Below are 16634 nucleotides of genomic sequence, written 5' to 3'. Positions count from 1 at the left end.
GAAAGAGCACCTGGACACTTCTAGCTATGAGACTAAGTCAAGAAGAGTCCTTTGTGCCTGCCAAGGTTAGTAAAAAACAGATTTAATTCCTTTCCCAGAAGAAATCATGATTATCTCTACGAACTGCATAGCTTCTGTGAAAAAGGAGAGTGAAAAATACCTATTTCTCCAAAGCAAGAATAGGCTGGTGATCAACCAGCAGTGAAAGAAAGCTGCGACTAGAAACCCAACCAAAGTAATAGCTAGAAGCAGTTGTGAGAGAACCTCTGAAATAATTAATTTGGGAAAGGATAAAGGAATTACATACTGGAAGATGTAGGTGGGGAGGTTGCAGTGGTCTTGATACCTTCTAGAAACATAGGGCTGAGGCAAAAAGAATCAGCTTGATGGAAGACAGATGAGGTGAAAATGGGATCTAAGCTGTTCACTTAATGTAGTCAGCTGTTTGCTGAGTGATACCAGCACTGTTGGACTGAGTGATGTGCAGGATAGACTAGGGTCCTGAGGCACTCATTTTAAGGGTTATCCAAAGTCATGGAGCCTCCAGTTCTCTAATTTTAAGTACTTGAAAGAAAAATGCAGGTTAGGAGGTAAGTTCTGTAAAATTCCCTCTAAAAGAGAAATACAACTTCTGAGAGTAAAACTGTACCACATAGCTTGATCTGCTTTCAAGGGAAATGAAGATCTCTCTTGTCGGTTACAAAGGAAGTTGAGGGAAACTAAGTGTAAGGCCACCTCTGATACCCATGGAAGACAAGGTCTTGGCCTTTGTAGAGAAGAGAAACATTAGTGGGATTGTAAGTTTCTAAGAAGAAAAAGTCCATGAAAGTAAATCTTAGAAGATGGAGGTGTTTCTGCAGCTAATTCATGGAATCAAAAGGGTGACACTTTGGTGAATGTAAGGGATGGTACTAGATGGAAAAGAGATGAGTTAGCAAAGGAAGTGGAGAAAAAACAGCTCTTGGTCTGTGATTCCAGAAGGGAATCCAATAAGTCGGGAAGATAAGGAGGACCAGGATTCAGGCACTTCTGGTAGCTTCTCATCTTACTATAACACTGAGAGTCAAATCATGACAACATAGGGACAAAAGATGAATTTGGCTTTAAAAAGAAAATCTGGTAAAGGAACTAACTTCACTTCTTCATCCACTTTCAAGCTAAGTTTTTACTTTTTGCTGGTTTGCTACCATTCAGATCATAACACATGCAGAAAGGCCAGGCTTAAATAGATTATTTGACTGATATTTTTCAATTTCTCTGTGAACTAACTTACAATGGCAGATAATGGTCTGCCTGAAAAACTGCTTTTTCAAGCCTCTGACAGGAGCCACAGTGAAATTGAGAGAGGTCAAAAGAAGTCAGCTGCCATTTTCACTCCCATTTTTTATGGAAATGGGCAACAGATTGGTGAAGACATTGCGAAGGCTCTAAGGCAATCACTCTTTCAATTTGTCCAATATTAGTTTCAATAAGAAGCAAGAACAGAAACAATTGCCAGCAGCCCCCGGTTGATTTGTTAAGACTCACTCTTGTCCACTTCAAATCACCTTTGACATTTACGAGCTCAACTTTGCAAACATCATTTGAGTATTATTATTTCATCTGATGCCTCTATTATGCCAGTGTCTAGGCTACCATAATGTTAAAAGCAATGCATAAGTATCAAGAACACCATCGTTTCTTATGTCTCCACTCTGTGAAAAACAAGGAAGATTTTGTTATTGCATACAGACCCAATACCTCCAGCATTCCACATACAAGGTGTAGTAGTTTGCAAAGATTTATGTGTATATGTCTAAAGTGAATTTGAAAAAAGGGAGATCTAGTTTGGTAGACATTTACATTTAGAGTAGCATTTTGAATGTAGATTTCTCCACACCTACATTCTCCTATCTCCATTTGTAGAGCTTGTAGGGCATGATAAGCAAAGCAATTCTAATAGAGAACACTTAAATCACTTTAGGTTTGTACTCTTTACAACATGCAACAGGTTGCATGCAAGTCTTCTCTGCAGAGTCACAGGAACAAGAAAAAAAAACCAAACTATGCCAAACAAGACAACAATGATATTGACAAATGTTCCTATAACAATACTCAGTGTGATTTACTCAGTATGATTACAGTGCATGCTATATAGCGGCTGGAAGAAAAAGTCTATCTGAGTGAAATAGTTTGAGTGATAGTGATCAAGAACAAGAGAGAGAAAATAATGTGGGATGGGTGGTGATCAGTAACTACTGCAGATTCTTACAGAAAAAAATGCCACTTTGTCTGAAGCCCAAATTGTACAGCACAAGCATTCTGACTGTTGTCTCCTGCAAGACTGAACCTCAGAGAGTGTCTATGAAAACTGAAATTTGAACACAAATGAAAGAAGAGTGGAATGGGTAGTGCTGAGGACCACATTTAAGGAATGTTGAACTGCTGTGTGGGTTTGATAGCACACGATATATCTGCAACGGATACTGTGCTAGGATGCAGAGAGGGCCAGGCTGGTTTCCTAAATACAATTTCAAGAGAAGAAATAAATGCAATGAAGGAAAGTTGTTATTTTCCTGAGGATTTGCATAAACTATGGCAGAACAAATATGTTTTTGGGAATGCTCCTCTGTGAGGGGAAACTTGACAATGATGGAGTTGTAGAATCATAGAATCACCAGGTTGGAAAAGACCCACCAGATCATCAAGTCCAACCATTCCTATCAGTCACTAAACCATGCCCCTCAGCACCTTGTATGTTGGACTGAGCAGAATTCTATAGCATGTATAAAGAAATTTTGTTTGCTGCTTTTTTTTTTTTTTTATTAAATCTTATGTGCCTCACAAGTACCTGGTAATAATTAGGTTCAGACATTCTGGAAATACATAAGTGGAATTGTTTTAATATAGGTGTGTGTAGAAAGAAATATTTAAAAGTTTCTTAAAATACAGTGACATAAAGAGTAAATAACTGTGAAATTAGCAGGAGTAATAATGAAAAAAGAGGTGAAGACATTTCCCTTTTCCTTGATTTGGGCGAATAACACGTGTACTAGAGAATAAACCATCAAATATTATGTATATTAAGTCCTCTCTGACTGGTTGCAAGTAAGCTCAAAAATTCTCAGTGACTGCACTGTGGAAGGATCAATGCCACTAACACCTTGATATTTGCTCCTACTTTCCTCTTACTTTTCACTTGTGACTTTAAAATAAGTGACAATGAAGCATTGTGTCTATGGTATATAAGTGGGAGCTTATTTCCTGCATTTACTCTGGTTTTCTTAGGGGAAAGGGGATTTACAGTTACTTACAAATCCTGTTCCACATTTGGATTATTCCTGTGTACAGTAAAAACTCCTTGAATTTCAAATAATGCCAATTTCCATCTCTGCAGCTGGAGAGGCGGTGGGGACTCTGTTGCGTGCTTTTTATCTCAGAACCATAAGTGCTGTGGTAAAAGACTCAGCCATAAATAATCCCACCTGTCACTGAGGCCAGTGATAAGCAAATGCTTGTGGAAAGGACCACACTTCCTAACCTTCATGGACCTGTCACACTGGACTGAGACAGTATCCACAGCAGGTGAGTTGCAATGACAATGGGTGCTTCTGTCCCAGTCTTTGCTCCTGTGGCATTTCTGTGTGGAAGTAGCATGGAAATGACCACCACTCTTGATTGCTATGAGTAATGGAAAAATATATGGAGAATGATTTAACTGATTACCAAGCCTTTCTATGAGCTATCAGCAACTTGCAAAAGAAGGAGCTGAACAGACCATATTAAACCTACACTCCAACATTACATAACTAAAATCTTCATAGGAGGGAAAAGACAAATTGAGAGAAACACAGCTTTTTGTTTTTTCTAGAATATGTTTCTCATAAAAGCTTTTTTTAATAAAGAAAAATGAACAAGAAAATCATATTGAAACTTCAGCAAACAAATCTTTTTAAAACTGTGATAAGCTCAGATAGTAGCAGAGGTAATATTTAGTTTGTCTGCTATTATATTCCCTCTGTTTAATGGTTTTGCCAGGTTTCTTTCTGGGACATCCATTATTAGAGTGTACTAATATTAATTTAATCCTAGTACAACTAATTATATATCCCCCTTAACCAGTATCTTACTTTCTGCTAACAGAATTAAACCTAATGAAATATATCAATATTGAAGACTCAAATGGTGGCATTTACTATCCCTACAAAATAATTATAACTAGCAAAGATCACATGTGTAATATTACAGTGGCAACATCTAGAGAGTAGGAACAGCATGGTAATGATATTCAAACAGGAACCCAGCACCCCCTCAACCCTGGAACCACTAATAACTTCATCTGGAACAATCGACAGAGGGGAAATGAATCATTCCCTTTGACAAGAACAAAACTATATTAAAATGTAATAGTTTATTAAACAACTGACTTCAGAAGTTAAATTACTAAATTGCATCTCCATGGGTTTTAAGAAGTACTGTCTGATCACAATAATGGATTGCCTACAAACTTTTATCTTAGCCATCGCCTCCAGAGTTGCTCTATTTAATTATTTAAACATTGTATTAATGAAACATGTTATACTGGTAAGAAAACTACTTTTATCACAACACATGAAAGACGAAAAATATAATATGTGGTTTACACTGAATAACTGCATTTGCATCTCCCTTGCAAATAGCAAAATATGTCCTCTCCCTGATCCCCTCTTTCCAGCTGCTCTGCCTGCAAGAATTTGCAGAAATAATTTAATAGCTGCCATTGTTCTTGATTCTGACTTGATTTTTTTCAAAAAAGAATAGAAATTATTAAAACATTTCGGTGCACCTGTTGTCATACATTATGACCCACTGTGATTTCAATTTATGTCACATGAGAACTTACCACTGGAGAACCAGATTGCACCTTGTGCAAAAATACCCTAGCAGTTCTGAAGATTGATGTCACATCACATTTTATGACGCATATCTATGCATCTAATGCATAGAAACAAGAAGGCTAAACTAAGATCAAAAAACAAGGAAAAAGAAAACAGGCATGGCACAAATGAGGTTAGGCAGAACCATTCTGATTTGTACTTTAAAAGCTGGAAACCTTTGCTGCACAATGAAGATCTCTGCCACTTGAGCTATTGAGAACTTTGTAGCAACAGTAGATTGTCATCTTTTGGGGGGATTATTCACAAGGGGGAAGTAAGTCACATTTTTAAGTGGGTTTCAGGTATTTGCTGACATTGGTGGAACATCTTAAATTAACAAAACTTAGTAAATATCTGTGTTCTGGATAGAGGTTGGGTGTAGAGATGAATGCTTCTGTCTCGTCTCAGAGAAACAGTAACTCCTGTCACTTGAAGCGCCTCCCACATTTCTTTTCTGGTCCTATCTTCTCCAGCTGCCATCCCCCCCTTACGCCTTGCCCAACCATCCCAAGAGGGATAAAAGATTTTGGCAAAGTGCTTTGGAGCACACAAAAGACCAAAACTTAGGTACTTAAATGGAAAATGCAGAAATGAACAAAATATTAATCAAATGAGCTTACAGTTAAGTACCTTTGAGAGCCCTTAAGAAGAGAGACTTGGCTTGGAAACCTGCAGTATGAACACACTCATTGAATAGTCATGTTTTGTGGAAGGATATTTCAAATACACTGCAGAATCCTGTACAGAAGAATCCAGCAACACTTTTTCTTTTCACGAGGCACAAGACAAAATATGCCTTTGCAGGCCACATTTTGCAGGCCTGCAACCACTTCATTGGAAAAATGCTTACAATAATATTTCTTTGCCTTACAAGTACATTACAAAGACTAACAATGACAAAATACTGCAAGAAATGCTTGGAGAGCATTTAAAATGCTAGAAATGCTAAAAAGCCATTCCTTAGTTGCCTAAACAGTGTATTAAAAGATCTAACTGCTATTACATCAAAACACTTTACAGCCAGAAGAGCAGATGCACTGTGGATTAAACCAAATAAAACATCTTTTTCTTAGGGAACAAATATATGATCTGAGTTCTTCTTGGTACCAGTGGTGCTTCCAGTGATGTACTGTGTCCACTGTTTGATGACTGTTCTTAAAACCAGATGTGGACAATTTGGAGATTAGAGGTCAAAAGAGAATGAAAAAGATCAGAGAATAAGACCTATGAATGAAAGATGAAGGGACTGTAGTTATTCTACCTAAAGGTAAAGAAGACTGAGAGAAAAATGATAGCAGCTGAGAGATATGTAAGAGAAAGTGAATAATCTGTATGACAAGCCCAATGTGTATAGGACAAGAAGTAGTAGCCTTGAATCACAGCAAGAGGGATTTGGGTTAGACATTAAGAAAAAATTCTAATTATAAGAAAAGTTAAGCACGGAAGAAGAACACTTACCTCACCCAGGGAGACTGTAGGATCTCCACTGCTGGGAGATTTCAAGAACAAGTAATGCATCTTTCCAGCATGCTCAAGGTTCTGCCATTTACATGGACTAACTGATGAAGAGAATCCTGTTTGCTGTGATTCTAAGTTTTACTGTCTAGTCTGTATAAACAGTGAGAAGTGGTTTGTTTGTATGAGAGCTACAAGCACCATCCATTTAATGTGTAGAAGTCATTAATGAAACGCAAGCTTAATGGATGTTCCAAAAATATTCACCTGCATTTCAGTGTGGGAAGGAGATAACCTATTGCTGAAGTAATCCTGTTCTACCAACAGGAAGAGGACCAGGAAATGAATTCTCCCTGGAAATCTCCTTCTGTGCAGTAGCCAAGCCTGTGGGATGGCTTTCCCAGGATTGTTCTCCTTCCACTTACGAGCAGCTGCTGCTGGAAAGCAGCTTTCCACAGACTGAACAGATGGTAGGAGGTTTGGGATGCTGGTGAACTTGTTCTCCAGGAGGATAGGAGGGAGCATGAAACTTCAGAGGAGGTGGTTCAGTTGTAATATTCTGTACAGAAAAGCGTCCTATCTGAGGCTGGACAAGTAGGTGGTTTTCAGGGGCTGTAAGGACACAAGGTGCCAATAATGGCATCACAACACTGAGTCCATAAAAATGTTGGTCTTCTACAGGTACATTGGTGATAAAATTAAGACTAGCAAGAATGTGGGCCCTCTCCAGAAGGAAAAAGAAGAATTAGTTACCCAGGATATGGAGAAGGCTGAGGTACTCAACAACTTTTTTTGCTTCCATCTTCATTGGCAAGGTCTTAAGCACCCACCCGAGTTGCAAAAGGCAAAAAACAGGGACTGGGACAATGAAAAGCTGCCTACTGTAGAAGATCAGTTGTGAGACCATCTAAGAAACCTAAGATGCACAAGTCTGTGAGGACCCACAGAGGTTAAGGAGAGAATGAGTGATTTGTTGGAAAGGAGTGTAAGGACTGTTCTTGTTGTCCCACTTCAAAGTTAAATAAAACCAGAGAGTCAGGGAGGACTGTGAAGATAATGGGGGAAACTTGCCTTCCTACTCAGGAAAACAAGATTTCCCTGCACTAGTGTTGCACCCAAAACTGGGACTTTTCAGAATCTTGACCCTGGAAGGTGCATTTCTTGCAATACTAAATTCATAAACCACTCCACGTCAAGAGCATCTTTCTTTCTGATGTGCTTTTGGAAACTGACATGAGATCCAGTCTTCCACATAAAGTAATGACTGTTGACTTAATGGGCTTCATCCAGTAACCATGCCTGTGCTCTTAGAACTACAGCAAGGACCTGCCTCCTTCATCTTGCTTCTTTAAAACACCCTTCCTAAATGATCTCAAACTGGGAAGTAAGAAGGGCTCACATTGAGAAGTAAGAAGGGCTCAAACTGGGAAGTAAGAAGGGCTCAAACCGGGAAGTAAGAAGGGCTCACACAGGGAAGGAGAAGGATGAGAAGAAAAGGCTGGAACAGTACAGAGAACAGGTCAAATTCAAACAGATTTTCATATTTTTAACACCTCTGGTTCAAGTGGATCCTCAAATCATGATGCTGTAGAACTGCAGCCTCTGGGCAGTGGCTGGCATGAATGCAGTACAACCTTTGGTGCGACTCTGCTAGAAAGGCTGCAAAAAAATCTGTCTCCTTGATCATATGAGAAACTGGAGCAAAAAAGTTTCCCTTTGCTAGTTTTGTTTTTTATCCACGTAATGAATTCTATGTCCCAAGGACTTATGTCTCTGCTTTGTCTTGGGATCCTTCTTATGACTGTTTCTCTCATTTCCTCCTATTCTCTTAATTTGCTTCCTTCTTCACTAAAGCAGAGCCAGTCAGTTTTACACAACCTACAGTCCATGCCTTTCCCACTAGAAAACCCCACACTGTTTGTCATGGGCTGTGGTTACATGTTTGGGGTCAGGGTTGAACTGAACTACTTTTAGCATAACAAATTGGGAGGGCAGGATTTTGGAAGACTGAGGTTCTGTTTGTTCGTGCTGTACTTACTTGAGCCATGGCTGCAAGAAAACTAAGAGTCACCCAGCAATGAGAAGTTGAGACCAGATTATTGACAGTTGCCTGTAAAGCATTTTATTCTTTTTGTTCCTGGGAGTACACAGCACTTTGGCTACCCACTGACGGCCAGTCTTTCATTCGGGAGAGGGGAGGTGTGATATTACACTTCTGCTTTATCCAACTTGTCCTAGAAGTGGTAAATATGTGTGTGTGGGTATGCACATATGCAAAGAAAACTTAAAATAATTTATGAAGGAATTACAAAATTCAAGATGCCATGATCTTACTTACAAAAGAAAAATTGAAACAAAAAATCCCTCCCACTTATGAGAAGCTAAACATTACTGCACTTCAAAATACACCTAAGGAAAAAAAAATTGCTGGACTTAATCACACTAACAAACTTACACTATCACAAAACAATGTACTTGATTACTTCAGCCAGATCAGCTACTCATAATGTTATCCTGTTTTGCCAACATATTATGATATGAGAAAATACATGTAAATCCTGATGTAACAATGTACTCTGGGTTATATTTCATTCAAAAAACTTTCAATAAACAATATGTTAAAGATATAGCATAAAACACATCTGAGTATTAGGAAATGGGGTACAGCTTTCCCTCTGCTGTTGAAGCTGAGGAAGTATTCATTGTCCTTCTGCCCTGCCTTTGTTCTGATCCCTCCAGATCCCTTACATATGTCAGAGGACACTACAACTGTCCCTGCTTTTCACTTATCATTAATCAGCCAATACTGAGAACACATTTTAAGCTCAAACCAAACTGCTTCAGCCAAATTAGATTGGTGTTAAAATCAGGGGTAATTAGATGAAGTCTATGGTTTAAAATACATACTTCTCTTCATGCTAACAAGCAATATTTATCGACAAGAAAGCTTTAAAATGCTTTTCTCAAGATAGTTTATCTACTTTTGCTGCCTGGGCAACTGGTTTTGGATCAGGGTAGGGTGAGGATTGGTGTGGGTAAATTGCAAAGCCAAATATTGATCTTCATCAAAATTACCTTACCAAAGTAGTTTAAGAGTATCGTATTGGTGCTGTAAAAAGAGGATTGACACTATGCAGTATTTAACAGTATTAGGGTAAAGTGGGAACATTGCCCTGGGAGAACATTATTTCTTAATGAAGACTTAATATTGCAATTGAAACTTGAGGGTAAATTGATTCATTCATCCAACAGCATTCAATTATTACATACAAATACATTTTAAAAAATCACCATAATGCCATTCTTCCTATACTTTCTAAGGAGGCCTGTCTCCTGAATTGTCTCTAAACTGACCTTTTAACTCTCACAATAAATGTTCCCCCAAAATTCTCAAAGGTAATAGGTAAAGATCTTATTAAATTAACCTGGCAGGCCTGAGTGTAGCTGACAAAACCAAGAAATTCATGTTTAAGATTGAAACTCCATCTTTGAGACACCCCGTTGTGCTTTGTTGCATTTTAATAAGTGTTCATCTGACCCTCTGCCTGTTAATTATGGGGATCTTCAGAATTTTGTTCTGGCCCCCTTGCTCTTCAGTACTGATGTGCTTCTTTCACTTCTATTTTTAGGGACCTTAAGGTGAGTTATCATTGTTAACCTGATAACACCCAGATCTAGTTTGCTCTTTTAGCTGATCCTACTGAGGCAGCTTTCGGTCTTTTCATCTCACCTCCATAAAGCACAAATTGGGATCTTAACTGAATCTAAAAAAAAAAGAGATAAGAGAGAGAGTAGAATCACAAAAATTAGATCCTCTGCTCCCTTCTCCCCATCAACCTACTAAAAAGTAGCTCCAAGTGTTCATTTCCATTAGATGAAAATCTGTTTATCATTTATAGTGTGACCAAAAGAATTGAGATACTGGTGGATCTTATTTAGCCATTTCTTTTTTTTATCTTCTTCTTTTCTTATCCTTGTGAAGTCATGGATTTCACATGTGAAAATAAGAAGAAACTGAGAGGATACTGTGAATCTTCCTCAGCACTCTCACTTGTTCCCAGTATAAGGTTCAGGAATGTCCTTTTATTACCACTAGAGCAAGGAGTATACATGTATGTAGGAAAATTTTAATTCAGAGTAGAGAGAGAGAAAAAATAAACCAAACGAAAACAAAACTATGGATGAAAATGTTTCCTGTTACTTCCTGTGTCTGCTCTCTGCATCAAGATTTTGTGGATTACTCCTGAAAGAAATATGGATTGGAGAATGATTTAATTTCCTCTGAAATGTAGTCTGTTAACCATGAGGAGATGTTACTCTGCCTGGTAAAGTAAAGGAACCTCAGAAGGACACAGAAGTAAAGCTAGATGTCATTAAAGAACAACAAAAAAGTGTGATTATTTGGCAGTTGCTGGGTACAATGGCAGTAGAGATTATTTTTCAAAACACAATAGACAAATGTTCATATTTTTATATTTGTCTGAAACAGTCCTCTGAATCTTTTGAGATTTGTTCATCACTAGAAAAATTTAATGAATACTATCTTACTAGTGGAATTTTCCCATTGAATGCAAATTATTCCAAAAGTTTACTTTCAGAATGTTTCATGCTTGTATTTGTCAGACAGCTGGTAGAGGGAAAGGGTTTCAAAAATAAAGAAAATTATACACAATGAACAACGAATTGCAGTAGATGTTAGGAGATTAAATATATTTTTATTGTGAGGACATAATGCTGCTACAACCTAGCCTTCTCCACCCCTACAGGATAAAGAACAGTTAACGAAGAAGATGCTTAATCTGTAGTCCATTTCTGTGCTATATATTACTCATTAGACATTCACTAGTATTTCCCTTTCACCCATCCCATATTTTATAGAAAAATAACTTTCTTCAACCTTTGATAAGAAAGGACTGGTAAATAGTTGACTAACACACTTTGTCTATTTTTTAATATAACCAATAAAATTTTAACACCTTTATATGCCCTGATACATGGAAGGTCAACGTGCATTTTGCTTTGAGAAAATCTTTCAAGACCTGGATTATCAAGACTGAAGTTCTTCTGTTCTTTGAATGTCTCACAATCTGTTCTTCTAAGAAGTATGTCTCCCTCTATGTAGCTTTGTTCTGAGAAAGGAATCCCAATGGTAGTTTTTCTCCTGGTGTGTATTAGTTACAAATAACATGACTTTCTGTTCACTTTTTGTTGGGTTTTTTGTTTTGTTTTGTTTTTGTTTTTCTGTTTTTTACCTTTCACAAACTTACTTCTCCTCTCCCACTCAGGAAAAACTAGATTTCCAACTAGTTGCTGGGCTAAACTCTTTGATTCTGTCTCTACTCCCAAACAAAGAATACCATTTTATAGTGGAGAATATCTCCTTGAAGCTGAGAGAGCCCTTGCTTTATTTTTGTAGATAAGAAAGGCAACTTCCTAAGAGCCTGAAACATTATTAAATGAAGAGTTAAGTGATGGCATTCATTTTTATATAACATACTGCTGGTCCAGTGAACTTGAACAGTAGGCCTGTGATTACCTTTCCTCTTTTATATAAAAATCTTACTTTGATTTTTCTATTTTTATTTCTAAGGAGATTGGGTAAAAATATCCCAAACTAAAGTAGTTCTCCTCACTCCTTTTGGACTGCGAACACAATGGGTTCCTATGTTCATGCTTGCTGACAGGGTATTACGGCTTTCCTTCGATTTATAGTTTTATACTATCTTCTCCTAGTTAATTGCCCTTGGATGTGTAGTTTTATAGTATCCCCTACCAGTTTCTCAGACCTTTTTTATTGGTGTTGGTCAAATCAGGTGTATTATGTAAGAACATCAGCACAATGATATTGAGTCAAATGTGTTGTCTATTAATTTTGCTAGTAGGTCTTGACCAAGTCCAGGGTTATGGAAGATTTCTGCCATTTTTTTCCCAAAAATTTGTTGATTAGTCTGTCCTGGCTTGCCTAAGGAGATACTGCCAAATCTTTAGGCCCTGATCCTGCAGTCAAATCTTCATGTCTGGGATTCTATTGACCTCTGCAAGTTTTTAGGTAGATATTAACATCAGACAACTGTGAATATGTTCCTTAGGAGAATTCCTAAGACCATCAGTTGCGGAGTTGCTGAGTGTTTCCTATGGGCTAGAGATCAGTTAATGCACTTATCACACAGATTCTCATCTTCTATATGGTCACAGTAACGGTATGTGCCCAAGTATCATTGGTGGACCCTGGTTACAGGGTCCTACATATATACAAGTATGCACATGTATGAATGTATGCATACATACACATTTATACATGCATACATATATATACTAGCATCATGTAATTAATTTACATACAAGTAGGCATATATATATAATTATAAATAGGCACTTGTCTCCTGAATGCATTCATCTAGGTTCAGATTACAAGAGGTTCTCTATTTGAGATGATCTCTTTTCCTCCACGGGATTCTGGGCACAGATACGCCATCTCAGTCACGTCACTTCATTCAGGTAAAGGACAAAACGTGAGAGAAAAGCCAGAGAACTGAGAATTATGAAGTTCTCTGACTTATAAAATAAGTATAGAAGTCAATATGTTATATGCTCAAGTATATTGGGTTTTTTTCCAATTATAGTGTGCTAGAGGTAGGTGATTTGGGATTTTGGATCCGATTCCCTTCTTAAGCACACAAATATAAATAAGGAAGAGTACTGCTAAGTCCACTGAGGGTAGCCTTATAAGTCTACCTTAGAATGAGGTCTTTGTTTCTGGACTTTGGGCTAATATTTTTACACTTTTCTTTCTGTGGGAGTGATAAATGCAAAAGTAGCATCCAAAATCCACTCAATTATTTTACAGATCCAGATTATGACCACAAAGTACAGTTCTTATAAACCAATCTAGAAAAAGAACTCTGTTTTTCTAAGAATGACAGAATAAAGTTTGTGAGGATTCCTGGTTAAATACAACAGTTATGTAATTAATAGAAAAAAGTATCCAGAACAGTAAGAACATTCTGGAGCTATGTTTATTTTCCTTTACCATAATGAACATAATGAAGTATTTAAACAAATACTTCATCCCTCGAAATAATCAATACTTCTGTTAATTTCCTTGAGTATTGTATACAAAAATGTTTTCTGTTTCCAAGTGATGCACGCATACCTACGTATTTATTTGGTTTTTTAAAATACAGCTATTGACATAACAGAAAATGCACTTTGTACCACAAAAAGCCCGCTAAGACTGTAAGTTCTGGGATAAAGGAACTAGGACACACTGCTGTACAATAACTAGAATTTGGTTTGTCTTATAATTTGAATTTAAATATTAAAATTAAATCATGGTAAATGTAAAGTTGGAACTAATTTTTATTAACTCTGATTAAAATGCAGAGTTGATAACTTGGAAAACATCCCAATGATACCTGAGGGGTGAAGCAGGAGGCTTAGAGATGCTGAGAAAAAAACACACAGAACTGATCGCTTTCCCACTGTATCCTTTATAAAGCTGTAGTTCTTGTTTCTTAAAAATATAGATACTTTTAGTTTCCTTACAGCCTTAAATTTGTCAAAGAAAATGTGACCACTACAGATAGTTTCTCTAAAGTCTTCTCAAGATGCATTTCACTTTGTAAACATCTCTGCATAACAAAACATGCAGGGCTAGATCCTGCCCTCTGCCATGTGCAGAAAACAATCCCGCTGGAGTTCGCCAAGGTTAATGCATGCAGCTGAAACTTGAATTTGGTTTACTTTTCTTCACAGGAGGGCACTGAGACATATTATTTTTACCTCTCTTTTTCTCCAGACATTTGTTGGATGATCCTTTGCCCCCAAACCCACACTTGTTTTTTGGTTTGTGTTTTTTTTTTTTTTTTAAATTAAAGAAGATGGGAAGAAAGTGAATTTTCAAGCCACTAAACTCTGCCACACGAAGATCCACATGGTTATGCCAAGGGCCTGCGCCCCTGGCCACCTCAGAAAGTCAGAAACTGAAATGTTTATCTGGTTGTAAAATAAAAGTCATGGAATTGTACTAACATATAAAAGGTGGGTATAAAGCTTGCTAAACTGAGAAGTGAGTGTGATAATTGATCATGTACGTTCCAAAAGACTTTGATGAACAATGTACTGTTACCAATATCACCTACCACAAAGGCATGTTGCATTCAATAATAGTGTTGTGTCTGTAAATCACCTTGAAGACATACATTTCCATATAATATCAATGCTCTGTAGAAATGGCTACATATTTTTCATTTTTCGTTAAGGACTGAATATTTCTTCGGTGTCGTAATTGTATTCTACCTCATTAAGAAAACAAGACACTGTCCATATTAAAATACATAGTAATCAAAATTAAATTTTGCCCTGTTTCTGAGGTAAATTTTATGCTAATTCTATTTAATAAGAAAAAAATCTTTTTCTACCCCCACAAATTCTTCACAGACAACGGGTAGTGTAGCTTTGACAGAGAAATACTGTTTTGAGGAGTAAGTTCACATTGTAAGGAGTCTTTCAAGCACCCTGCAGCCCTGTCCAAAAGCTGTTCCAGAGGCTAAAGCAGGGGTCATTCCCCACAACGCCAGCACCTCCTCTGAAAGATAGGGCAGCAGGAACAGCAGCAGCAAGGAGCGTGTTGTACAGCCTCTCCTGGAATGCAAACTGGCTTTAAGATACATACTAATATTTAGAGAGAGAAATATTTACTGATGTTCCCCTAGCGAAGCACTGCAGCTGTAACTATAAAGCATGTGAAGATGGCAAAGCAGCCAGACCCTTTCCTAAGAGTGGCTTTTTATTTTTTTTTTCTCTCCTAACTGTAATGGGTGACTGCTTTACTGCCTAAATAGCTCTAAAGGGCTATGAAACCTTAAGTCCTTCAAAGCTGTTAAATGTTTCTTCAGTTGTACAATAAAATTCTGCATTACAAATCTCTTAGTAAAATCTCCGAAGCATTGCAAGCAGTACTTACATAATTTTCCATTAAGTCAGTATTTGTGTATTCAAGACCTAGAAAATAAGGAAAGTGAATGTGGATAGGGAAGGGGAAAAAAAACAAAGGCGGGGGAGGGGGAGGGAAAAAAAAAAAACAAACCCACGAAGAAAAACCCTACCCTGAAACAGCCATGCAGCTATTAAACATATGCCAAAGTAAACAATAGTGAGAGGGTCTGCCATAGCTTTGCCCTGCAGGTAGACGGCAGGCGGCACAGAAGGAAAGCAAATGGCAAGGAAAAGAGAAAGACGGTGCAGGATGTGGATGAGATCTGCCGAGCCCTGAGAGCATGAACGGCCTGATTGTGATCCTCAAGTCACACCATCAGCCATGCAAAACAGGACATACCTTTCTGGCTTGCTGGTTCTGTCGGCTGAAACAAAGCAGTCCCATTCTCAGCGGGAGGCCAAATCAAAATGAAATTTTATTTAGTCTGCACTGTCCCCAGATTGGGTTTCAGAATGACTGCTTTAGGAGATAGCATGGATGTGGCTGATGCATGCTTTGCATATGAAACTGCAATAGGGAAGGAAAAAAAAAAAATCTACATAATCAAAAAAATCTGTGCGGTGTGTATGGCAAAAACCCCTGGACGTTAGCAAAGCAGCTACAATGGGTGTTTTAAAAAGTGACCTTTCTGAATAAAATGCACATTTGTGCTCCACAATACTATTTTCAATAAATATATAATAGATCATTTTGCATGTAATTATTCAGAAGCTGCCCTGAGAGACTGAAACATCAAATCATTTTTCTTATTTTTTTTTTTTTTAAAACACGGAGCAGAATAACAGTTTGGAAACAAATGCAGAGAAAATGTATATCTAAAGAGGATTTCTGCATCTTGCAGTGGCTGGCAGTGACTGCAACTTAGAATCCTCTTCAATTTAATGTTTTGTTTAAGTTTCTGTTTTCTAGAGTACCCAAAGAAAGGCCTAGTGCAGTAAAAAACATCTGCTTTTTGTATCATTGATCCAATGCATTCCACCTTGCACTTTTAAAAAAGGATCCATTCTTTGATTAGACACACTTAATTTTACATACTATTAATAAATAAAAAAGATCATCAACTGATTGCACAGTATTTTCATTAGAAGTTAGAAATAACTTACAAAGGGAAGGAACGGTGTACCGAATATGCAGGGCATACACCATGTAATGCCTTTGTTGTCAGTTATGCTGCAAATGAGATTTTCAAATAGGATTTGCAGAGGCAGGGCAGTGATCAACACAGTGCAACATCCAGGAGAGGGAAGTTGAGCACAGTATTCTGTGAAACAAGGGGGCAGAAGGGA

The 16634-nt window shown here is 37.6% G+C and overlaps 1 long non-coding RNA gene across 1 annotated transcript in view; it reads right to left on the bottom strand.

The window, feature by feature from the left end:
* LOC138716798 (uncharacterized) overlaps positions 1-15814 on the bottom strand; it is a 160586-nt gene extending 144772 nt beyond the window's left edge. Inside the window, exons 1-2 of the long non-coding RNA XR_011336732.1 lie at positions 15688-15814; positions 15316-15353 (exon numbers count right to left, since the gene is read on the bottom strand). This is a non-coding gene — a long non-coding RNA (uncharacterized lncRNA). The remainder of the gene's footprint in view (positions 1-15315; positions 15354-15687) is intronic.
* Between the last annotated feature and the right edge of the window lie 820 nt (positions 15815-16634).

This window comes from Phaenicophaeus curvirostris, chromosome 1 (genome assembly GCF_032191515.1).
Source record: "Phaenicophaeus curvirostris isolate KB17595 chromosome 1, BPBGC_Pcur_1.0, whole genome shotgun sequence".
Taxonomy (NCBI): Eukaryota; Metazoa; Chordata; class Aves; order Cuculiformes; family Cuculidae; genus Phaenicophaeus; species Phaenicophaeus curvirostris.
This window is presented reverse-complemented; position numbering and strand designations above follow the sequence as displayed.